The 25,871-nt window shown below is 43.4% G+C and overlaps 1 protein-coding gene across 4 annotated transcripts in view; it reads left to right on the top strand.

Moving 5' to 3' along the window:
- The window catches only part of LOC124722711 (tetratricopeptide repeat protein 39B-like), a 336,578-nt gene that overhangs the window by 13,453 nt on the left and 297,254 nt on the right, over positions 1 to 25,871 (top strand). Inside the window, exon 1 of one of the 4 annotated variants that reach the window (XM_047247849.1) lies at positions 24,110 to 24,225. The exons of the other annotated variants lie outside the window; for them this stretch is intronic. The gene's annotated coding sequence lies outside the window, so the exon portion shown is untranslated. Of the gene's footprint in view, positions 1 to 24,109; positions 24,226 to 25,871 lie in introns of those variants that run through there. 4 annotated transcript variants of the gene reach the window in all.

The raw sequence follows: 25,871 nt of genomic DNA, 5'->3' as shown, positions 1-25,871 counted from the left end.
AACCTCTTCTACCTGTTTCTTGCATCTATGTGGTTTTCTTGTCCCCTTTTGTCCATTAAATTGTTTGTTACCCTTCAGTCGTTCTTGGGATTTCTCCTTTCATTCTGTTTTGTGTTGTAAGTCTCATCCTCACCCTTGTGGCATTGTTTTCTTCAGAACAAGGGACCGATGACCTCATAATTTGGTCCCTTCTCCCCCTCTTTTAAACCAGCCAACCAACCAACCAATGCCCTATTCATGAGTAATAATATGTATACATAGTATATCAAATTTTTACATATTTTCTATGATGAACACAAATGTGTTGTCTGATTTACATCTTCAATTTCTTTAAAGATTTTTGGTGGATATTAATGCAGCAGTGACAAGGCATTAAGGATTTTGACCTGAAACATTAAGCCATAGGGGAGTTAATTTCTAATGTCTGGTTCACAGTAATATAAAACTTTCTGAAGCTGTTGAATCTATTTATTCATAAAATTTACTATTCCACTTTTGTTGGTATGTGTAAGTATCCATTGGTATCCCTAAGATGAGTCTCTGATGTAGTTGAAATCTTTTACATAAATAACATTAAATGACTGCATGTGTTGGATATTTAAAAATAATCTGTGACATATGCAAAACCACAAAATTTTTTCTGTGCTCCATCTGAAAATGGTTACACAAGATGAATTGTAATTATGTATTTTATTAATAAATCATTACAACTGTCATAGGTGATAATCTCTTGCAGAAAACATAGACCAGTGAGTTCAGTGTTTTTCACCTGATGATGTGATTCATTTACAATAAATTGTGTGGACATACGTTAAGAGTGATCAGCTAGAAAGTATTGGGGGCTAAAGTGATCTCTCTCCCAAAGCTATAAGGGCTGTAGCAGTGATATTAGGTGTCAAAAATCCCATTTTCCAGATACCTGCAATTACAGGAATGTTTAGTTTATGCACAAAGATGATTGTAGGAGACATTGATGAGGTTTCATAAGGCATCCAGAAAGATCAGTGGAAAGTAATGGTAGATGGATATTAGTGAGAAGGTGATGAATAGCAAATATCAGGGAGTACTGCAGCTGAATGGATAACTATTTCATAAAAACAGGAATCCTCAAGTGAAACAAACTCTGTATCAAATTTATAGTGTGCACACGGAAAACCGAGCGAAGTTTTGCAGTGGTAAGACATTGGACTCTAAAGATGATGACGACGACGACTCAGATCTCCTGACTCAGATCTCCTTATGGCTATCCAGATTTAGTTTCTACATGTTTTCTCTAAATAACTTAAGTCAAATGTTGGGATGATTCATTTGAAAAGGGCACAGCCAATTTCCTTCCACATTCTTTCCCAGTTTGATCATGAGCTCCATCTCTAATGAACTCATTGCCCCCTTGTTTTTCACTTGGAGACACATCTATTAGGCTCACTGGTTTCTCTTGCACCCTCAACTTATTAAATTTTTGTTACCTACTCAAGTAGAATGTGAATAAAACACATTCGTGTGTGTGTGTGTGTGTGTGTGTGTGTGTGTGTGTGTGTGTGTGGGTGTGTGCGCGCGCGCGCGCGCCCCACACACACACACACACACACACACACACATTCTTTTTGTGTAGGACACTGATACAATGCTATAAATACAGTCTCAACCATGCTGTGGACCTAGTGTTGACAACATACTAAAAATATAAACATTGAGTCCATAAAAACGTATTTCACTTACTCTAAGAATGTTCCATTGATGAATCATTGTACTGGGTTTGTGGGAAGGTGCTGTCAACGAGTATTATTTGGGCCGTCGATTGTCAGTTAAATTTTATTGCAAGAGTGAAGAATGCTGGATAGTCGTAAACAGTAGTAACAGACATTGGAATGGAAGTTTCAGCAGTGAATAGTGTTCGTGTCAGTGATCCACGAAAGATGTCCGTGCTCATAATCTTCCTTCAGAAGCATATTACCATAAAGATTCCATCCTAGATCACCCCATCAGCCATTTGTAGCAGTATAATGACAATAGCAAGAATTGGGACCAAATCTGCACCTGGTGTCACCTAGGCCCATCAAATTATTTGCTGTAAGCTAGGCTGGTGTCACTCATCAAGATTCCTCTCAAATGATGTTACTGTACAGTTTCATAGCAAAAAGTGAATGATACAATGTTGTGTACACTACCAGAGTATACTAGGCAGTGATGCACAGTGCCAGTTCTAAGCCTTGTGATGTAGGAGTCTGTAATCAACAATGACCTTCCAATGCCCTAGTGTTTTGTCGAGGAAGAACTGCCTGTGCAGGATTCATCCAGGGAATTGTCTATCACATTCTGTTACCATTTCTACAGCATGAGTGTTATGTGCCCTTCCAGCAGAACAATACTGTCTGTATGTGTTTTCTGTTATCGAGTTCGCTCTTAAAGATGTTTGTAAAGTCTGTCCTGAAATGAGCATATGTAGAATATGATGGTGTAGCATCTGGTGTGGTCTGCATCTCTGGGAACATCTAAAAATGTTGACCACTTGTGAAAATGCGTATCTGTAGCAGTTGTGAAAATGCATGCTTGTAGCAGTCAAGTGGTATACTGTCTTCCATGAAGACACCCAAGATCTCTACTATCATCTCTATGTAGGATAGACTGCTTTGTAGCGAAAAGAGCCTATTTAAGATACTGAAATTGTTGTCGGAGACAATCCACCCACTAGTATATGATCATCTGTTTGTGATTATATACAGTGTACAGCTTGTATAATATGTCCATATGAGGTCACTGGTGCAGAGTATTGTGTGTTTCGTATCCTATGAGTTTCATGGAGAAAAGATGTAACATCAAATATCTCCTTAGTACCTTTGAGGGTGATTTTTTTTTTTAAGTGTATTTTTGTACAGAATGTCAGTTTCTATAAATCTGTAATTAATGCTTTTACTATCACATTATGAGAAGTCTGTAGCATTGAATACTAAATGTTTCATTTCTAAAGCTGACACATCAACAATGTAATACCAAGACATTTTTAATTTAAGCTCCTATGCCCCACATTTTTGTTGTTCCTTAGCAACAGGGTCAGTTTTTTTTCTTGAAAATAGTATTTAATCATTGTTTTTAGTCCTTTATTTGATTTAAACCAAAACTTAATTCCATCGTCAATTCTTGAGATATCCATCTACATTTTCACCCCACGGGCTACATCCGGCAGTAGTGGGTGAAAAGCTTCGTGCACCACAATCATTTCCTCCTTTCCTAAATGATGCATACGAAGTATCGCTGTAGGCAAGTCTCCATGGGAGTTTGCATGTCTCTTAGTTTTCCTTGGTGATAATTTCGTGCCCTGTATTATGTTGCTTGATGTATTGCAACATTCTGTATTGGAATGTACACCACCATACTAGTAGCATTTGTCAATGGAGTTTGAATGAGCATATATGTGTCTTGTGCGAAGTGGACCCTGGACTAAAGCGCTACCCCTCTTTCAGTCTTTTTCTACCATTTCCATTAACACTACCTAGTAAGGGCCCCAGATTGACAAGAGCTAATTACAAATAAATCAACGATTTTTGTAAGCTGCCTCTGACGTATGTGAATTATCTTTCCTTAACCTTTTTCTGGTGAATCTACTTCAGCATCGGCATTTCTATTAGCTGCTTCATTTGGCATCTGCCTTTACAACAACTAGTTCCAATTCAGATCCTCCTGGATGCATACTCATCAACACAGAACGGGATGCATACTCAGACACTGAACGGTAGTGACTTTCCAGTGTTTGATCATTATAATGTAATACAGATATAGGGGGGTCTTTATGTCTTCATATACATAGTGGGCATATAGTTGTTTATTTTGATGGTCAGGTTTCAGTCCCTACATTACACCAGTGTAGGGAGTCCCCCTATCAACTGAGGCTTAAGCTAACACACCTTACACCACAGTCTGTGAAATGTCATAGTAAAGGTGGTACACTGCTGGGGTTTTGGAAACAGATGAAAATCAGATGCGGCCACGTAGAGACTGTATGCAGGATTCTCGACAACAGTGAACCCAAGACGTCGCATTGTTACATATGTTGCAGCGGTCGTGTGTGGTCTCGCATTTTCATGCTGAAGGTGATGTGTGGACGAACTCTTCCAATAGGAAACTCGATTACAGCGCGCTATTTCTCGCTTACCAACATCGTTACGTTACACAGCGCTATGTCACAAGCTACAGTTTGGAGCCTTCTAGTAGCATGGAGCTGCTAATGTGTACACACGAAGAAAAAGCTGTAGAATGCTATTAACGTTTGTTTGATTTCACTTAAGAAATTCGGAGGCCCTGCTCTTCAGCACGCCCTCGTATAGGAGGTTTATTCAAAAATTCCGGAACGTTCTTAATTTCGCCCCATGGTATGTTGGAGCGAAATGCGATTGGCATCCCTGCACACGCCTGCGTTCAATGTGTAACTGGCGGGAGTTTCATTGTTGTATGTAGAGATGGGCAAACTGAAACACGTAACTGTTTCGAAACAAATGAAACAGTACAATGAAGTGCTTCGATACGCTGTTTCGAAACAGTGAAACAGTTTGTGTTTTGTAATCTAATAAACCTACACATTTTATCATCTTGAATGTCTACTGTATAAGTATGTCCATATAAACAAAAATGAGGTGCGAGAGCAATAATCATATCGCAGAAAGCATGAAACTATCACTTAGGCGTCTTGGCAGTTTCGTATTTCCTGCAGCAAATGCGCTGCTTTCGTGTCGTGTGACTTTCATACTTTTCAATTGGCTGAGGACAACCATAGCTGAAGACAGAAGAACCACCACGAACGGAACTGGAGGTGGGAGCAAACTGCAGAAACAACGGATATGCTACTGGGATTCCCACATTCCGTTAGTTCAAATGGCTCTGAGCACTATGGGACTTAACAGCTATGGTCATCAGTCCCCTAGAACTTAGAACTACTTAAACCTAACTAACCTAAGGACATCACACAACACCTAGTCATGACGAGGCAGAGAAAATCCCTGACCCCGCCGGGAATCGAACCCGGACGTGGGAAGCGAGAACGCTACCGCACGACCACGAACTGCGGACACATTCCGTTCGTATGCTAATTTCCATGCGCACAAAGGGAATCATTGTGGATAATAGGCACAGTGACTATAGACTCACAAATAACGCCAAATAATTCGAATAAATAACAAAATATAACAGAAAAAATTTTGTCTTGCAAGGTGTTTCGAACCGTTACTATAAATTCACCATGCTTCCCAGCCCTTCCCGTTCACCATTACACTATCAGTGATATGTCAAACAGATTGCTTGCAATTATACCTTCATCAAATTTATGTATATGTCTAATAAGTGTCACTCTACGCCTTTTTTTATTCAAATTGTTGTAGGCTTACTTGCGTTTCTTAATATGATTACTGTAATTGAACAGAGAAGCGTATGTTATAAAAAAAAGTGTAATTTAACTGAATGATTTTCACATATTTGTTATTTTGAATGTGAATAGTATGCGTTGTTTTATTGTTTCGTTAGTGTTTATAAAGCAGATGTTACGCCATTTCGAAATAGGACAGTCAGCTAGAAACGAAGCTTTATTTTCGGATATCTTAAGCTTCATGCTATTGCTTGTCAAAAATATTTCGACACTCTTGAAAGTGTTTCATGAAGTGGCATGTTGTGTTTCAGTACCTGTGCCGAGCCCGAATCTCGTCCGACACAGAGCGGAATGAAACACCACTCTTTCGAAACAGTGAACCACAGCCGTTCCGAAAAACTGAAACAGTTCCACGTATCGATACACTGTATCGAAACATAGAAACAGTGGCCAAGTCTAGTTGTATGTCTGTTAGTTGTTATTCAGTGGTGTATTGAGTAGGACGTTGTATCGCACAGTTTGCGCGTTTCGAGATGTCAGTCAGTGGAACAACGCGTCTGCACTAAATTTTGCGTGAAACTCGAGAAAACCTTTACAGGGACGCACGAAATGTTGCAGAAAGCCTACGGAGATGAGTGCTTAAGCCGTACTCGGTGTGAAGAACGGTTTGCACGGTTTTAAAATGGCCGGAAGGAAGTTAAAGATGACCATTTCTTAGGACATCCTTCGACGTCTACCGACGACGCTCATGTCAGGAAAGTCAATGGAAATTGTGTGTGCCAATCGAAGCTGCCTGTCAGAGAGATTGCAAAAGAATGTATCATTTCAGTTGGATCATGTCATGAAATCTTGACACGTCATCTAAGCATCGTGTTGCCGCCAAGTTCGTCCCACAGCCCACGAGTCAAGACCAGAAAGACCTTCGCCTCGCGTTCTGTGAACAGCTTTGGGATCACGCGAATGAGAAAGAGATATTTCTTAAAATCATAACTCTTGATGAGACGTGGGTCTGCAGTCATGATGTAGATACGTTGAAAGGACAAAGATTTGCAACGACGGACGAGTTAAAAGAAAATTCGCAAACTGCGCTGCGCGCGATCCAGCAAAAGGCGTACCTAGACTGCTTCCGGGTGTGAAAACGGCGTTGGGAGCGGTGTGGAGGAGAGTAATTCTAAGGCGATTATGCAAAACAAGTAAAAGGTTGTTGTTGTTGTGGTCTTCAGTCCTGAGACTGGTTTGATGCAGCTCTCCATGCTACTCTATCCTGTGCAAGCTTCATCTCCCAGTACCTACTGCAACCTACATCCTTCTGAATCTGTTTAGTGTATTCATCTCTTGGTCTCCCTCTACGATTTTTACCCTCCACGCTGCCCTCCAATACTAAATTTGTGATCCCTTGATGCCTCAGAACATGTCCTACCAACCGATCCCTTCTTCTGGTCAAGTTGTGCCACAAACTTCTCCCCAATCCTATTCAATACTTCCTCATTAGTTATGTGATCTACTCATCTAATCTTCAGCATTCTTCTGTAGCACCACATTTCAAAAGCTTCTATTCTCTTCTTGTCCAAACTATTTATCGTCCATGTTTCACTTCCATACATGGCTACACTCCATACAAATACTTTCAGAAATGACTTCCTGACACTTAAATCTATACTCGATGTCAGCAAATTTCTCTTCTTCAGAAACGCTTTCCTTGCCGTTGCCAGTCTACAATTTATATCTTCTCTACTTCGACCATCATCAGTTATTTTGCTCCCCAAATAGCAAAACTCCTTTACTACTTTAAGTGTCTCATTTCCTAATCTAATACCCTCAGCATCACCCAACTTAACTCGACTGCATTCCATTATCCTCGTTTTGCTTTTGTTGATGTTCATCTTATATCCTCGTTTCAAGACCCTATCCATTCCGTTCAACTGCTCTTCCAAGTCCTTTGCTGTCTCTGGCAGAATTACAATGTCATCGGCGAACCTCAAAGTTTTTATTTCTTCTCCATGGATTTTAATGCCTACTCCGAATTTTTCTTTTGTTTCCTTCACTGCTTGCTCAATATACAGATTGAATAACATCGAGGAGAGGCTACAACCCTGTCTCACTCCCTTCCCAACCACTGCTTCCCTTTCATGTCCCTCGACTCTTATAACTGCCATCTGCTTTCTGTACAAATTGTAAATAGCCTTTCGCTCCCTGTATTTTACCCCTGCCACCTTTAGAATTTGAAAGAGAGTATTCCAGTCAACATTGTCAAAAGCTTTCTCTAAGTCTACAAATGCTAGAAACGTAGGTTTGCTCTTCCTTAATCTAGCTTCTAAGATAAGTCGTAGGGTCAGTATTGCCTCACGTGTTCCAACATTTCTACGGAATCCAAACTGATTTTCCCCGAGGTCGGCTTCTACTAGGTTTTCCATTCGTCTGTAAAGAATTCGCGTTAGTATTTTGCAGCTGTGACTTATTAAAATGATAGTTCGGTAATTTTCACATCTGTCAACACCTGCTTTCTTTGGGATTGGAATTATTATATAATTCTTGAAGTCTGAGGGTATTTCGCCTGTTTCATACATCTTGCTCACCAGATGGTAGAGTTTTGTCAGGACTGGCTCTCCCAAGGCCGTCAGTAGTTCCAATGGAAGTTGTCTACTCCGGGGGCCTTGTTTCGACTCAGGTCTTTCAGTGCTCTGTCAAACTCTTCACGCAGTATCGCATCTCCCATTTCGTCTTCATCTACATCCTCTTCCATTTCCATAATATTGTACATCGCCCTTGTATAGACCCTCTATATACTCCTTCCACCTTTCTGCTTTCCCTTCTTTGCTTAGAACTGGGTTTCCATCTGAGCTCTTGATATTCATGAAAGTCGTTCTCTTATCTCCAAAGGTCTCTCTAATTTTCCTGTAGGCAGTATCTATCTTACCCCTAGTGAGATAAGCCTCTACATCCTTACATTTGTCCTCTAGCCATCCCTGCTTAGCCATTTTACACTTCCTGTCGATCTCATTTTTGAGACGTTTTTATTCCTTTTTGCCTGCTTCATTTACTGCGGTTTTATATTTTCTCCTTTCATCAATTAAATTCAATATTTCTTCTGTTACCCAAGGATTTCTACTAGCCTTCGTCTTTTTACCTATTTGATCTCTGCTGCCTTCTCTACTTCATCCCTCAAAGTAAAAGGTAAGTGTAGAAAAATTTTTTGTGGACAAAGTTCGGGATTTTTTTGAACAGACCTTGTATAAGTGATTTGAACAGCGTCAGGTATTGAGTGATCACTATAAATTACACGGAGATCCCGTGTACCAGCGAGAGTTTGAAAGTGTCCCCATTGTGGGTCTCATTTGGCCGCTGGTCGAAACGTGCAGTATTCAGATTTGTAGGACATTCGTTTGTAAGAGTGTCGCGATGTTAGACAGCATGGGAACGTCGTCAGTGTTCCAGGCGATGACGTCTGACCGCTAAAAGGGAGGATCGCATTACTGAGTACCACGCACATCATAATCTCATATCTGCGCCTGCTATCCGAGTACAAGAAATAGGCCACTTGCAACGTTGTTATTCCGCACCATTGATCGGAGACTAGCAGCAGTTTTTTTTTCCCTTAATTTATATCTAAAAATTCAGCCAATGAGTAGGAGTAGTTGTCATCTAGAAATTCTTTTAATTTATTTTCAAATGTTTGTTGGCTATCTGTCAGGCTTTTGATGCTGTTTGGTAGGTGCAAGACTTTTGTGGCAGCGTAATTTCCCCCCTTCTGTGCCAAAGTCAGATTTAACCCTGCATAGTGAAGATCATCCTTTCTCCTGGTGTTATAGCTATGCACACTGCTATTACTTTTGAACTGGGTTGGATTATTAACAACAAATTTCATAAGTGAATATATATACTGTGAGGTTACTGTGAGGATCCCTAGATCCTTAAATAGATGTCTGCAGAATGACCGTGGGTGGGCTCCAGCAATTATTCTGATTACACGTTTTTGAGCAATGAATACTTTCCTACTCAACGATGAATTACCCCAGAATATGCCATACGAAAGCAGTGAATGAAAGTAGGCATAGTAAGCTAATTTACTGAGATTCTTATCACCAAAATTTGCAATAACCCTAATAGCATACATAGCTGAACTCAGACGTTTCAGCAGACCATCAATGTGTTGCTTCCAGTTTAACCTTTCATCAATGGACACACCTAAAAATTTTGAAAATTCTACCTTAGCTACAGACTTCTGTTCAAAGTCTATATTTATTACTGGAGTTGTGCCATTTACTGTACGGAACTGTATATACTGTGTTTTATCAAAATTTAAAGAGAGTCCGTTTGCTGAGAACCACTTAATAATTTTGTGAAAAACATCATTTACAATTACATCACTTAGTTCTTAGTTTTTGGATGTTGTTATTATACTTGTATCATCAGCAAACAGAACCAACTTTGCATCTTCATCAATGTGGAATGGTAAGTCATTAATGTATATCAAGAACAGTAAAGGACATAAGACCGAACCCTGTGGGACCCCGTACTTGATAGCCCCCCAGTTTGAGAAGTCAGCTGTTGTTTTAACATTACATGAACCACTTATTTCAACTTTCTGCATTCTTCCAGTTAAGTATGAATTAAACCATTTGTGCACTGCCCCACTCAAATCATAATGATTTAGCTTATCTAAAAGAATTCCATGATTTACACAATCAAAGGCCTTTGAGAGATCACAAAAAATACCAATGGGTGATGTCCGGTTATTCAGAGCATTTAATATTTGATCGGTGAAAGCGTATATATAGCATTTATGGTGAAAAGCCTTTCTGAAAACCAAACGGACATTTTGTTAGTACCTTTTTTTTTTTCAAATATGGGAGGCTACTCTTGAATACATCACTTTCTCAAAAATTTTTGATAGAGCTGTCAGAAGAGAGATTGAGCGGTAGTTGTTGACATCCGACGTATCCCCCTTTTTATGCAGTGGTTTTACAATGGCATATTTCAGTCTATCGGGGAAAACACCCTGCTCTAAAGAGCTATTACATACGTGGCTGAGAATCCTACTTATCTGTGGGGAACAAGCTTTAAGTACCTTGCTGGAAATGCCATAAACTACGTAAGAGCTTTTACTTTTCAGTGAGTTTCTTATTTTACCAGTTTTCAACTGTTTCGGAGAGGCACAGCCGTGTTACTCCTGGTGCAATGGTGGGAGGAGCCATCGGATATGACTTCAGGTCACAACTGGTAGTGATTGAGGGAACACGGTCGACACGAACAGGACAATACTCGTCCACACATGGCATGTGTGTCTGTAAACTATCTGCTTGATGTTGAGGTGCTCCTATGGTCAACAAGATCCCCAGATATATCATCGTCCTAGTACCTTTATATAGGCTATCAAGAACGAGTTACAACAGTTGTTAGCCAGTTTCCTCAGAATAGAACGGCTTTGTCACTCTCCTAACCGAATCGATGCACGTATTAGGACCAGAGGGAGTACGACGTCATGCTGATAAATGAACTCATACTGCCAAGTTATAGACATTACATTTGATTTTGTAATTACTGGAATAACATCACATACTCTATCAACCTGTGAAGCCTCCTTTCTTCTACCATTTTTGTGGGGGGGGGGGGGGGGGGGCGGCGGCAGTGCAGCATCACAGTTATATATTTTATTCCAGTCTAACTATATAGCGTGGCCAACATTGACAAAGGCATATTTTTATGGACGATTACGCGTTTTAAATGGAGGCACAAAGTGAACCCTGTTGTCAGCACACTGGTGGTTTTACCTAGAAATTCATCGTGGAGTTGCTCCCAGATTTTAATTCTTTATGGACAGTATGACCCGGAAATGAGTACTGTCGACAGTGAAATACACGCACGTGTTTTATGTAGCGCATTTACTGTGGCATCACTACAAGCAGTATTATTATTTCAGTTCCAGTTCAGGTGACATGAGTTGGCTTCAATTAATTACGTTGGTTAGTTATTTGGTCTAGGGGAGGGGACCGAACAGCAAGGTCGCCGGTCCCATTGGATTAGGGAAGGATGGAAGGAAGTTGGCAGTGCCCTTTCAAAGGAATCATCCCGGCATTTGCGTTAAGCGATTTAGGGAAATCACGGAAAATCTAAATCAGGATGGCCGGATGCGAATTTGAAGCGGCGTCCTCCCGAATGCGAGTCCAGTATGTTAACTATTGCACCACCTCGCTCGGTATTTAATTACGTTAAGATAGCGTACTACAGAGGGTGATTCTTATTCACGTTAAAAAAAACTCCGAAGAGACGGCTGAGACATATGATTTAAGACAAAAGGGGCCTCAAATGTCGGGAAATACCCCAAAAGAGGATGACAAATGTTGACATGTGACGTCGGCGCAGTGCAGCAGTTGAGCCTATCGGTCTGTCGCACGTGGTCATCCCAACACCACGTCTGTGTGGCTCCGGGCCTGCGTGCGCTACTTCAGCGCGTTGGGCTCAGGGTTCAAGCCTTGCTTCTGAAAGACAGTATTTTTTCTTTCACTGCATTAGATAGTTATGTGGCTACATTGAGGTAAGATTTTCTGTTTTATTTACGGGTCTCCGCTAGTTTATTGTGAAGTACAGAACAACAAAAACCTAATGTGTTGAGTCAAAAGTAAACGAATTTAAGTTTCTGAGTTCCGTCGTCACCAGTAAATGATCTATGTGTTCTTTGCTAAATGTCTGTAAGCAAAAAGGGACAAAAGAAAAGAAACACACAATGAGGACAGCTTTTGCGTGGCTACAGCGAGAACAATAATTTTGTAAGTCCTACTTTTACAGCAGATCACAAAAATTTGCAGCGATGTGTAGCGCTGCCCCTACCGGCTCGTGTAGGATCGACAAGCCGAAGCGCTGGTGACGTCGTATGTTCAAGATTTGTTACGAACTTGTGAGGTATTTCCCGAAATTTGCGGCCTCGTGTGTCTTTAATTGTCGCAGCGGCATCTACGTTCATTCGGGTGTCTTTAAACGTTAATAAGAATCACCCTGTGTATTACTACTATACCAGTTAAATTTTGGTAAGTTTGTAAAATGACAGAGAATTTTGTCGTAAGACGTTGTCGTTGATAGGTCTAAGAACGATTCAGTTAACTGTCGTAAACGAAGTTTGAACTGTATGTGTCACGTTGTGAGAAATAAATGCGATCTCCTAACTGAAGTGGCTAGTATAACACCTGCTACGGAACATTACACAGGGCGTTTAACAATTCGGGTGACACTCTTGTAGAGGTTGTAGAAGGGACTTAATGGCTCAAGCTTTACGTAGGACCCTTTTCCGGAAACTGCGCCTATAAATGCATATACAGGGTGATTCTATAATAATGATGATACAACAGACTTTCAAGGATGATAAAGTATCAATGTATCAATTTGAGGTAAGGATTCCTGATTCGGAAACGAACGAGTCGAAAGTCGCAGGCGAAAATCATTGATACCTCTGACACTGGAATACATATACTGGTACTGTTGTTGATAAAATTGTAGAGTAGGCAGCTTTCAGAGGTGGTGGTATGGACCAAAACAAAGTAAAAAGTTTATTAAACATGGGCTGTAAAATGCACACCTTATGAGATACGAGCACTTGTCTAATACAGGAGATGTGTTTCACACCAGCGAACATGAGCAAGTTCTTATAGCTCCTCAGCTAAGCATTTTTGAACCCATGTTTATTTGATGTTTTTTTCTTGTTTTGGTCCAAACTGTCACCTCTGAAAGCTGCTTTCCCTACAACCTTGGCAACAACAGTACCGGTGCATGTATTCCACTGATAGAAGTATCAGTTTGGTTGCGATTATAACTCGTTCCTTTCCGGTACAGGGACCCTTAGCTCAAAATGATACATTTATCCTTCTCAATCATCTTTGACAATTAGTAATATCATCATGGAATCACCCTGTATGTACATACATTTACAGGCGCTGGCACCTACAACATCGACGATCTGTTCCGTCGTTGGATGAAGTTTCCATACTTGCGTTCTCATGTAACACTTCAACTACTATCCCCTCTGCCAGCTATATAAGTGTGTAACATGAATTGTGGGACACCCTCCGTATATAAAGATTCGTGCTGTTAAATACACACATCAAAAAAAGTTTTGCATAACCCCAGTTCCCGGAACTGCTGAAGATAGACGTTCACTGTGGATATACACTCCTGGAAATGAAAACAAGAACACATTGACACCGGTGTGTCAGACCCACCATACTTGCTCCGGACACTGCGAGAGGGCTGTACAAGCAATGATCACACGCACGGCACAGCGGACACACCAGGAACCGCGGTGTTGGCCGTCGAATGGCGCTAGCTGCGCAGCATTTGTGCACCGCCGTCAGTGTCAGCCAGTTTGCCGTGGCATACGGAGCTCCATCGCAGTCTTTAACACTGGTAGCATGCCGCGACAGCGTGGACGTGAACCGTATGTGCAGTTGACGGACTTTGAACGAGGGCATATAGTGGGCATGCGGGAGGCCGGGTGGACGTACCGCCGAATTGCTCAACACGTGAGGCGTGAGGTCTCCACAGTACATCGATGTTGTCGCCTGTGGTCGGCGGAAGGTGCACGTGCCCGTCGACCTGGGACCGGACCGCAGCGACGCACGGATGCACGCCAAGACCGTAGGATCCTACGCAGTGCCGTAGGGGACCGCACCGCCACTTCCCAGCAAATTAGGGATACTGTTGCTCCTGGGGTATCGGCGAGGACCATTTGCAACCGTCTCCATGAAGCTGGGCTACGGTCCCGCACACCGTTAGGCCGTCTTCCGCTCACGTCCCAACATCGTGCAGCCCGCCTCCAGTGGTGTCGCGACAGGCGTGAATGGAGGGACGAATGGAGACGTGTCGTCTTCAGCGATGAGAGTCGCTTCTGCCTTGGTGCCAATGATGGTCGTATGCGTGTTTGGCGCCGTGCAGGTGAGCGCCACAATCAGGACTGCATACGACCGAGGCACACAGGGCCAACATCCGGCATCATGGTGTGGGGAGCGATCTCCTACACTGGCCGTACACCACTGGTGATCGTCGAGGGGACACTGAACAGTGCACGGTACATCCAAACCGTCATCGAACCCATCGTTCTAACATTCCTAGACCGGCAAGGGAACTTGCTGTTCCAACAGGACAATGCACGTCCGCATGTATCCCGTGCCACCCAACGTGCTCTAGAAGGTGTAAGTCAACTACCCTGGCCAGCAAGATCTCCGGATCTGTCCCCCCATTGAGCATGTTTGGGACTGGATGAAGCGTCGTCTCACGCGGTCTGCACGTCCAGCACGAACGCTGGTCCAACTGAGGCGGCAGGTGGAAATGGCATGGCAAGCCGTTCCACAGGACTACATCCAGCATCTCTACGATCGTCTCCATGGGAGAATAGCAGCCTGCATTGCTGCGAAAGGTGGATATACACTGTACTAGTGCCGACATTGTGCATGCTCTGTTGCCTGTGTCTATGTGCCTGTGGTTCTGTCAGTGTGATCATGTGATGTATCTGACCCCAGGAATGTGTCAATAAAGTTTCCCCTTCCTGGGACAATGAATTCACGGTGTTCTTATTTCAATTTCCAGGAGTGTAGTATCACAACACAGTCCCTTTGACTCTTCAGAAATGACACTAAACCCGTCCAAAGATGTAAACAACCATGTATGAGCAGCGCCTATTACATGGAGGGGGTCCGACAACCGATCAGTTCCAGTCGTTCCACCAGGAAAGAGGTACACGGCTCGTGTTGTCTGTAGTTCAACCATGCCTAGACGGTCAGTACCGCGGTTCGATCGCGTCCACCTTGTTACTTTGTGCCAGGAAGGGCTCTCAACAAGGGAAGTGTCCAAGCGTCTCGGAGTTGACCAAAGCGATGTTGTTCCGACATGGAGGATATACAGAGAGACAGGAACTGCCGATGACATGCCTAGCTCAGGCCGCCCAAGGGCTAGTACTGCAGTGGATGACCGCTACCTACGGATTATGGCTCACAGGAACCGTGACTGGAACGCCACCATATTGAATAATGCTTTTCGTGCAGCCACAGGACGTCGTGTTACGACTCAAACTGTTCGCAATAAGTTGCATGATGCGCAACTTTACTCCCGACGTCCATGGCGAGGTCTGTGGTGTCACCGCAAGACACCACACTTGCTAGGTTGTAGCCTTTAAATCGGCCGCGGTCCGTTAGTATACGTCGGACCCGCGTGTCGCCACTATCAATGATTGCAGACCGAGCGCCGCCACACTGCAGGTCTAGAGACTTCCTAGCACTCGCCCCAGTTGTACAACCGACTTTGCTAGCGATGGTTCACTGACAAAATACGCTCTCATTTGCCGAGACGATAGTTAGCATAGCCTTCAGCTACGTCATTTGCTACGACCTAGCAAGGCGCCATGTTCAGTTACTATTGATATTATGAATCATGTACAGTCAAGAGCGACGCTCATCATTAATGGATTAAAGTTAAGTATTCCACCAGCTACGTCCGTTTTTCTAAATTCTAATTTCCTTGACCTGTTCCAGACCTCACGCCAGCCTGCGTGAGCTAAAACGCGTGCCTTTCGGCTTCCTCTAATAAAACGGTGTTGGCTCTCCTGCCAACCCACAACAAGGTCCATCTTTGCAACCACGACACCATGCAGAGCGGTAGAGATGGGCCCAACAACATGCCGAATTGACCGCTCAGGATTGGCATAACGTTTTCTTCACCAATGAGTGTCGCATATGCATTCAACCAGACAATCGCAAGAGACATGTTTGGAGGCAACCCTGTCAGGCTGAACGCCTTAGACACACACTGTCCAGCGAGTGGAGCAAGGTGAAGGTTCCTTGCTGTTTTGGGGTGGCATTATCGGCGGCCGACGTACGCCGCTGGTGGTTATGGAAGGCGCCGTAACGGCTGTACGATACGTGAATGCCATCCTCCTGACCGATAGTGCTACCATATCGGCAGCATATTGGCGAGGCATTCGTCTTCTTGGACGACAGTTAGCGCCTCCATCGTGCACATCTTGTGAATGACGTCCTCCAGGATAACGACATCGCTCGACTAGAATAGCCAACATGTTCTCCAGACATGAACCCCATCGAACATGCCTGAGATGTATTGAAAAGGGCTATTTATGGACGACGTGATCCACCAACCACTCTGAAGGATCTACGCCGAATCGCCGTTGAGGGGTGTGACAATGTGGAGCAACAGTGCCTTGATGAACTTGTTGATAGTATGCCACGACGAATACAGCATGCATCAATGCAAGCGGACGTGCTACTGGGTATTAGAGATATCGCTGTGCACAGCAATCTGGACCACCACCTCTGAAGGTCTCGCTATATGGTGGTACAACATGCAATGTGTGGCTTTCATGAGCAATAAAAAGGGCGGAAATGATGTTTATGCTGATCTCTATCCAATTGTCCGTACAGGTTCCGGAGCTCTCGAAACCGAGGTGATGCAAAACTTTTTTTGATGTGTGTAATTAATTTTTAAGGACTTAATTGCTTGTCAGATTTGATGAAGTACATGGAAACTCTGCATAAACAATTAAGGCAGATTACTTTTGAGTGAATGAGTTTAAACGTGACCTGTAGAAGCACCGAAGACGAAAAGGGATTCTCCGCCCCCCCCCCCCCCCCCCCCATAAGTCATTTGAGGCCACTACTAGAGGGATCGTTGGAAAAAGTCTTTGTTTTAAGGCTGAATATAAACTAGCAATGATATCGTACGGCCGTAGTAGTACGACTTACTCTCACGTATTCGTCAGACTGTCCCATGCTTGACAAACAACATATTGTACCTGTTCCCTTACCTTTACAATTCTCTTTTTTTAGACGAAGACTAAGGCGGCGCAGAAAAAGGAAGAAGTATTGGACGAAGGTGCTGCATAAAAAGGAGAGGACAACTTACTGTATTGACACTATACGTGGGATTATGTAAATAACAGTCGTGATAGGTTCTACAGTTAACTTGACTGGCCGAGCGAGGTGGCGCAGTGGTGAAAGACACTGGACTCGCATACAGGAAGAAGTTGGCTCACTCCCGTCCGGCTATTCAGGTTTACGTTTTCATTCGCTTATCTTTTAGGAAAAGTTACGTTCAGTTTCTTTTCCCACCCTTCCCCGATCCAGGCTTGTGCTCCGTCTCTAATGACCTTGTCGTCGACGGGACGTTAAACTCTTCCCCCTTTCTGCTTTAGAACAAAAAAATAGAAAAATGTGACTCCATTCTGACAAGTATGTAATTCCAAGTTAGGAAGTTCAACAAGCATGTGTCAGAGGCTAAAAAATTTTAAGTGTGTGTGTTTGCTGTAATGTCCAGCAAATTGCGGGTGTTATTGAAGGCTTTTGAAGAAAGCTCTTACCGTGCGAATATTAGAATAAAATTTATATGTTTACTGTATAACGTAATAATTGATAAGGAAGGGTCTGCAGACAACAACACAGCCGCCTGTGTGGGTCCTTAATTATTGTCGGACAGCTATGCAACCCACGTGGAAACCAAGGTGTTAGGATACAGGTTAAGAGAGATACATTCAAAACTGTAGTTCATGAGAACTGATTCGGTTCAACAACAGTGCAAGAGCGTGAAAGTGTCTTGATGAAGATATGTTGCAGTGTGTCTTATTTAACGGTTTGAGTACCACTGGTTTCTGCCTCAAACCACCATTTTATTAATCTTCTGTTTGAAGTACCAGTGTCTTTCACATGGAAACTGACGATGCTATTGCAATACAGACATCTAGTTGCATACTGTGGTACTTCTACGAATTTAGTGCATTATAAACAGTCATTTACAGTGTTCAAGGCAACAGTCGGCGCGGAGATTGGGCTACTTGATTGTAGGAGATTTTGACATATTTTTTTCTATTGGTCATACTGAGATCACTGACAGTGAACGTATTTATATCTAAAGTTATTGTAACATAAATTTGAGTTTTTACTACTGGTTTTGAAATGGAACCATGGGGTCAGTATTTACTTCTGATATAAATTTATTAAATTTTAGACCAATTTTTACTTGTTATTTAGACCTGTAATTGTTTTAGGCGCTATGATTTCATCGAAGTTTCGAGATCTGGGATTGTTTTCAAATATATCACATTAAATCATGGGCGTGTGGAAACTGTATATCCCGGTGGTTCCAAAGTGGAACCACCTCCTTAAAACAATTGATTATTTACTTTTTGCAAACTTCATCTTGTATTCGTTGCTTATTGTGATACTAGAGATTACTTTTGTAAAAAAAAAATAATAATATTTTTTTCATACTGCTGGAATTCTAAACTGTTAAGAGCGCTATTTTAGACTTTTTCGGAAAGTGACATGAATAACGACGTAATTTTGAAATTTATCACTGTAAATACTCCGTGTCGTTGACGCTAAAAACACTGCGAATAATTTATATTATCATCTTACTAAATCAGCATAACAGTCTAATGCCATGTTATAAAATCAACTTTCAAACTACTCCTGTTAACTTGGAGGCTATGTTAATAACACGTACAGAGCAAGTTCATTTCTGAGGAAGTTTCCAACCATTCAGCTCTTTGCTGGTCAGGGCAGTAATATTTGGAATCACTCTGGGCATAATAGTTTGTGTTCGTAAATGAAGCTAAACGGCTTTTCCGTCTCGATCGCACGTAACTGAGGGGTCGTACGACTTCGCTTAAATATTCCAACATAATGGAATGTGATTGCACGTCGGATGTATAGGCCCGCAGGCGTACAACATATTGTTGGTATCGATGGTGCGAAGGTGTGAGACTTCGGGCAACTGAAAGTCGTACGACGAGGACGACGACGTAGAGTAGCACAGAGTGAAAGTGTATTAGTTGCCTAGGGCTGCAGACACAGCATTACTTTCAGAACCCCGAGAGCCGATGTCAAGGCTTGTCACGTCATCAACACGAACGTAATACTAGATAACTTGGGGTTTATACAAAGAGATGCCGACAGTCTTTTCTACCGTGCATCATCCACGGATGGAGCGAGGAGAGGTAAATTATTCGGTACATCCTGCATCCTCCGTCACATTCCGCACAGATGTATAGGGGTTGGAGACAAACATGGAAACACTGCGAGAAATGTGTGCTTGAACATAAATGCAGGTGCTAGCCAATCCTACACGTTGCGCTGTTTATTTCCAAAAATGGTTCAAATGGCTCTGAGCACTATGGGACTTAACATCTTAGGTCATCAGTCCCCTAGAACTTAGAACTACTTAAACCTAACTAACCTAAGGACATCACACATCCATGCCCGAGGCAGGATTCGAACCTGCGACCGTAGCAGTCCCGCGGTTCCGGACTGCAGCGCCTAGACCGCACGGCCACCGCGGCCGGCCGCTGTTTATTTGACCACCAAGAACAGCATACGTTGTGTGTCCTTAATACGAGTATGTTGCTAGCGTCAGTCGTGATCAGAACAGTGTTGTGTGTAGTTGTGAGTGCATTGTGTCGGAACTAAGTTGGTGCTCGTGTGGTGGGTGCTTCCGTAACCGAGGAAGCCGCAGTGTCTACATCTACATCTACATTGATACTCCGCAAGCCACCCAACGGTGTGTGGCGGAGGGCACTTTACGTGCCACTGTCATTACCTCCCTTTCCTGTTCCAGTCGCGTATGGTTCGCGGGAAGAACGACTGTCTGAAAGCCTCCGTGCGCGCTCTAATCTCTCTAATTTTACATTCGTGATCTCCTCGGGAAGTATAAGTAGGGGGAAGCAATATATTCGATACCTCATCCAGAAACGCACCCTCTCGAAACCTGGCGAGCAAGCTACACCGCGATGCAGAGCGCCTCTCTTGCAGAGTCTGCCACTTGAGTTTATTAAACATCTCCGTAACGCTATCACGGTTACCAAATAACCCAGTGACGAAACGCGCCGCTCTTCTTTGGATCTTCTCTATCTCCTCCGTCAACCCGACCTGGTACGGATCCCACACTGATGAGCAATACTCAAGTATAGGTCGAACGAGTGTTTTGTAAGCCACCTCCTTTGTTGATGGACTACATTTTCTAAGCACTCTCCCAATGAATCTCAACCTGGTACCCGCCTTACCAACAATTAGTTTTATATGATCATTCCACTTCAAATCGTTCCGTACGCATACTCCCAGATATTTTACAGAAGTAACTGCTACCAGTGTTTGTTCCGCTATCATATAATCATACAATAAAGGATCCTTCTTTCTATGTATTCGCAATATGTTACATTTGTCTATATTAAGGGTCAGTTGCCACTCCCTGCACCAAGTGCCTATCCGCTGCAGATCTTCCTGTATTTCGCTACAATTTTCTAATGCAGCAACTTCTCTGTATACTACAGCATCATCCGCGAAAAGCCGCATGGAACTTCCGACACTATCTACTAAGTCATTTATATATATTGTGAAAAGCAATGGTCCCATAACACTCCCCTGTGGCACGCCAGAGGTTACTTTAACGTCTGTAGACGTTTCACTAGGCGTCATGTCGAAGATTTATACAGCGTCTACAGGGAAAGCGGGAAATTACAACCGCTAAGTCACAACGCGGACGGAAGGGTATGTTGACTGATAATGACAGACGGTCGCTTAAGAAAGGCAAGTCTTTCGGTCCAGATGGTAAACCAATCAGGTTCCTTTCAGAGTACGCAGCCACTTGATGAAAGGTATGTTCCTAAAGACTGGAAAGTAGCACAGGTCACACCAATATTCAAGAAAGGAAATAGGAGTAACCCATTGAATTACAGACCCATATCACTGACCGCGATTTGCAGTAGGATTTTGGAGCATTTACTGTACTCGAACATTATGAATCACCTTGAAGAAAATGATTTATTGATACATAACCAACACGGATTCAGAAAGTATCGTTGTTTTGCAACACAGCTAGCTCTTTATTCCCATGAAGTAATGAGTGCTGTTGACAAGGGATCTCAGATCGATTCCAAATTCCTAGATTTCCGGAAGGCTTTTGATACCGTTCCTCACAAGCGACTATTAATCAAATTGCGTGCATATGAAGTATCGTCTCAGTTGTGTGACTGGATTCGTGATTTCCTCTCAGAGAGGTCACTGTTCGTAGTGATGGACGGTAAATCATCGAGTAGAACAGAAGTGATATCTGGCGTTCCGCAAGGTAGTGTCATAGGCACTCTGCTGTTCCTGATTTACATAAATGATCTACGTGATAATCTGAGCAGCCCCCTTAGATTGTTTGCAGATTGAAATGATATCAGGTGTTCCCCAGGGAAGCGTCCTGGGACCTCTGCTGTTCCTGATCTATATAAATGACCTGGGTGACAATCTGAGCAGTTCTCTTAGGTTGTTCGCAGATGCTGCTGTAATTTCCCGTCTAGTAAGGTCATCCGAAGACCAGTATCAGTTGCAAAGCAATTTAGAAAAAATTGCTGTATGGTGTGGCAGGTGGCGGTTGACGCTAAATAACGAAAAGTGTGAGGTGATCCATATGAGTTCAAAAAGAAATCCGTTGGAATTCGATTACTCGATAAATAGTAAAATTCTCAAGGCTGTCAATTCAACTAAGTACCTGGGTGTTAAAATTACGAACAACTTCAGTTGGAAAGACCACATAGATAATATTGTGGGGAAGGCGAGCCAAAGGTTGCGTTTCATTGGCAGGACACTTAGAAGATGCAACAAGTCCACTAAAGAGACAGCTTACACTACACTCGTTCGTCCTCTGTTAGAATATTGCTGTGCGGTGTGGGATCCTTACCAGGTAGGATTGACTGAGGACATCGAAAAAGTGCAAAGAACGGCAGCTCGTTTCGTGTTATCGCGCAATAGGGGGTGAGAGTGTCACTGATATGATACGCAAGTTGGGTTGGCAGTCACTGAAACAAAGGCGTTTTCTTTTCCGGCGAGATCTATTTGCGAAATTTCAATCACCAACTTTCTCTTGCGAATGCGAAAATATTTTGTTGACACCCACCTACGTAGGGAGAAATCATCATCATCATAATAAAATAAGAGAAATCAGAGCTCGAACGGAAAGATTTAGGTTTTCCTTTTTCCCACGCGCCATTTGGGAGTGGAATAGTAGAGAAGTAATATGAAAACGGTTCGATGAACCCTGTGCCAGGCACTTAAGTGTGAATTGCAGAGTAACCATGTAGAAGTAGAAGAGGATTGTGCCGAAAAGTAAGACGACGACAGCTGTAGAAGTCACTCCAAAATTGAATGTCGTACTCGCGTACCTTGCCAGCACCAAAACAAAACGATGCGATCTCCATAAGCTGGGAATTTCAGTTTGAGTTGTAATTTGAAAACCACACATTAGTGATGAAAATGCTTGTAACAGGAAAACATGGTGCCGAAACAATAAAACCTGGACTGTAAAGAAATGGAAGAATGTCATTTAGTTGCACGAGTCTTGTTTTTCAGTTTCTGACTTCTAGCCTGGTTTACGTCCCAAGAGTGAAACATGTTCCGCGTTCGGTGGTTATTTGGACAGTCATAGTATTCCATGGGCCCCAGGGCTGCTCTGCAAAGTTGCATTACTGCCAAGGATTATGTGACCAGTTTGGCTGACCACGTCCATCCCAGGGTACAATGTTTGTTTCCCCAACGGTGATGCTGTGTTTCAAGACGACTGGACCCCTGTTTACACAGCTCACATCGTCCAGGACTAGTTTTGTGAATATAAGGATGGATTGTCGCATGTCCCCCAGCCAGCACAGTCATCAGATCTCTGTATCTGTGGTCTACTTTGGAGAGAAGGGTGCGTGATCATTGATCCCCATCGTTGCCCGAAAGTATCACTATTTTGTAGGAAGATTGATGTAAGACTCCCCTGAAATTCATACAGGACCTGTACTTATCCATTCCGAGACGACTGGAAGCTGTTTTGAATACCAGCCGTATATCTACACCGTATTAGGCATGGTAATGTTGTGGCTATTTAGTATTCTATATTTTTGTCCATCTCTTCTAGATGTACATTGCTGAAAGTTGGAATGCCTTCAGTTTGTGTTGTTGGTTTGCGGCGAACCCCTTTTCAGTCGGAGCTTTGGAATTTCCAGACAGCGACAGGTAGAAAAGGTCTCGTCTGCCTGCTTCCTGACATTCCGTCCAAAATCAACGAATGCTCTTGCCACTTGACGCCATTATGTTTTCTTGTGTATCATTTACATATCGTACAAGGGAACTACATAGCAGATCGTGCTACACTTCAGGGGATAATTTGTTCCCTGTCATCTTGGCAGTTCTCAGGGCCAACTGCGACGTATTGTACCGTGTGCCGATGAGCAGCAGCAGAAGTAGTAATGAAAACTACCTAGCAGCTTAAAACCGGGGCTCTAACCTGGGACCTTGTCTTTCACCCTGTAGGCTGTGGCTAAGCAGTCTCTCCACAATATCCTTTTTACCAGTAGTGTTAGAGCGGCAAGATATGAACGACAATTCTGTGAAGTTTTGAAGGTAGGAGATGATATACTGGAGAAAGTAAACTTGTGATGGCGGATCGCAAGTCGTCCTCGGATAGCTCAGTCGGTGGAATACTTGGCCGCGATAGGCAAATGTTCCGAGCCAGAGTTCGTGCCTGGCACACAGTTTTAATCTGCCAGAAAGTGTGAGATCGGCGCACACTCCGTCGCGGAGTGAAAATTCGTTCTGGAACGAGAACAAGGTCGTGTAGGAAAAGGAGCTGCCAGGCAACCTCCGCTGTTACAGCATACACTTGCGTGCTGGGTTCGCTCGCTCACGAGGCACACGCCCAGTCCGACAAGGATAACTTATATAACAAATCGCGCCACCTCCACATGGAGTTGTGCAGAGACTGCCACACTGTCAGCTTCTACACTTCCATCGGATCTCTACAGCTCATTGTGCAAGTGAGTGTCGGAGTGCACTTATCGCTGTACGAGGGGACTTCACAAAGTAAGTTACGCATTACTGTGGCAGGCCAAGTAACATTAATTGAATACTGCAATACGCTTCAGAGTGACACAGATACGCGAGACTGTCTTTCACCGTAGGCACCAAGTCTCTGTAAGCACTGATGGGAACTTCCTACTAATCGTTCAGTTCGTCGACGATAGAAATCGCCTCCCGGTCTCTGAGTCATTCCAGAGTCGCCGTCTGAAGGTCCTCGTCGTCGAAAAATCAGCGATTGCTGCGAATCAGTTCCTCGATTGCCTGGAGATTGTCGTCCGTGGTCGGTGTCGATGGGCTGCCTTTCCGCCGAGCATCACCCACGTCTGTGCGGCCTCGGTCATAGTTTGCACCATTTCACTATGGCTACATACACTATGTGATCATAAGTATCCGGTCACTCCCAAAAACATAAGTTTTTCATATTAGGTGCATTGTGCTGCCACCTAATGCCAGGTACTCCATATCAACGACCTCAGTAGTCATTAGACATCGCGAGAGAGCAGAGTAGGACACTCCGCAGAACTCGCGCACTTCTAAGGTGTTGTCACTTGCGTCATATGCCTGTACGCGAGATTTCCACACTCCTAAACATCCCTAGGTCCACTGTTTCCTATGTGATAGTGAAGTGGAAACCTGAAGGGACATGTACAGCACAGAAGCGCATTGGCCGACCTCCTCTGTTGACTGACAGAGACCGCCGACAGTTGAAGAGAGTCGTAATGTGTAATAGGCAGACATCTATCCAGACCATCACACAGGTATTCCAGACTGCATCAGGATCCACTGCAAGTTCTATGACAGTTAGGCGGGAGGTGAGAAAACTTTGATTTCATGGTCGAGTGGCTGCTCATAAGACACACATCACGCCGGTAAATGCTAAACGTCGCCTCGCTTGGTGTAAGGAGCGTAAACATCGGACGATTGAACAGTGGAAAAACTTTGTGTGGAATGACGAATCACGGTACACAATCTGGCGATCCGATGGCAGGGTGTGGATTTGGCGAATGCCCGGTGAATGTCATCTGCCAGTGTGTGTAGTGCCAACATTAAAATTTCGGAGGCGGTGGTGTTATGGTGTGGTCGTGTTTTTCATGGAGGGGGCTTTCATCCCTTGTTGTTTTGCGTGGCACTATCACAGCTCAGGCCTACATTTATGTTTACAGCACCTTCTTGCTTTCCACTGTTGAAGAGCAATTCGAGGATGGCGATTGCATCTTTCAACACGATCGAGCACCTGTTTATAATGCACTGCCTGTGGCGGAATGGTTACACGACAATAATATCGCTGTAATGGACTAGCCTGCACAGAGTTGTGACCTGAATTCTATAGAACAGCTTTAGGATCTTTTGGAACGCCAACTTCGTGCCAGGCCTCACCTACCGACATAGAGACCTCTCCTCAGTGCAGCACTCTGTGAAGAATGGGCTGCCATTCCCCAAGAAACTTTCCAGCGCCTGACTAAACGTATGCCTGCGAGAGTGGAAGCTGTCATCAGGGCTAAGAGTTGGCCAACACCATATTGAATTACGGCATTGCCTATGGAGGCCGTCACGAACTTGTAAGTCATTTTCAGCCAGGTGTCCGGATACTTTTGATCACATAGTGTACGATATTGTATTTGTTTCAATACCCGCCATAATTTTACAGT

The sequence above is a fragment of the Schistocerca piceifrons genome, chromosome X (genome assembly GCF_021461385.2).
Source record: "Schistocerca piceifrons isolate TAMUIC-IGC-003096 chromosome X, iqSchPice1.1, whole genome shotgun sequence".
In the NCBI taxonomy this organism is placed as follows: Eukaryota; Metazoa; Arthropoda; class Insecta; order Orthoptera; family Acrididae; genus Schistocerca; species Schistocerca piceifrons.
Note: the sequence above shows the minus strand (reverse complement) of the source record. Positions and strands in the feature narration are given on the sequence as shown.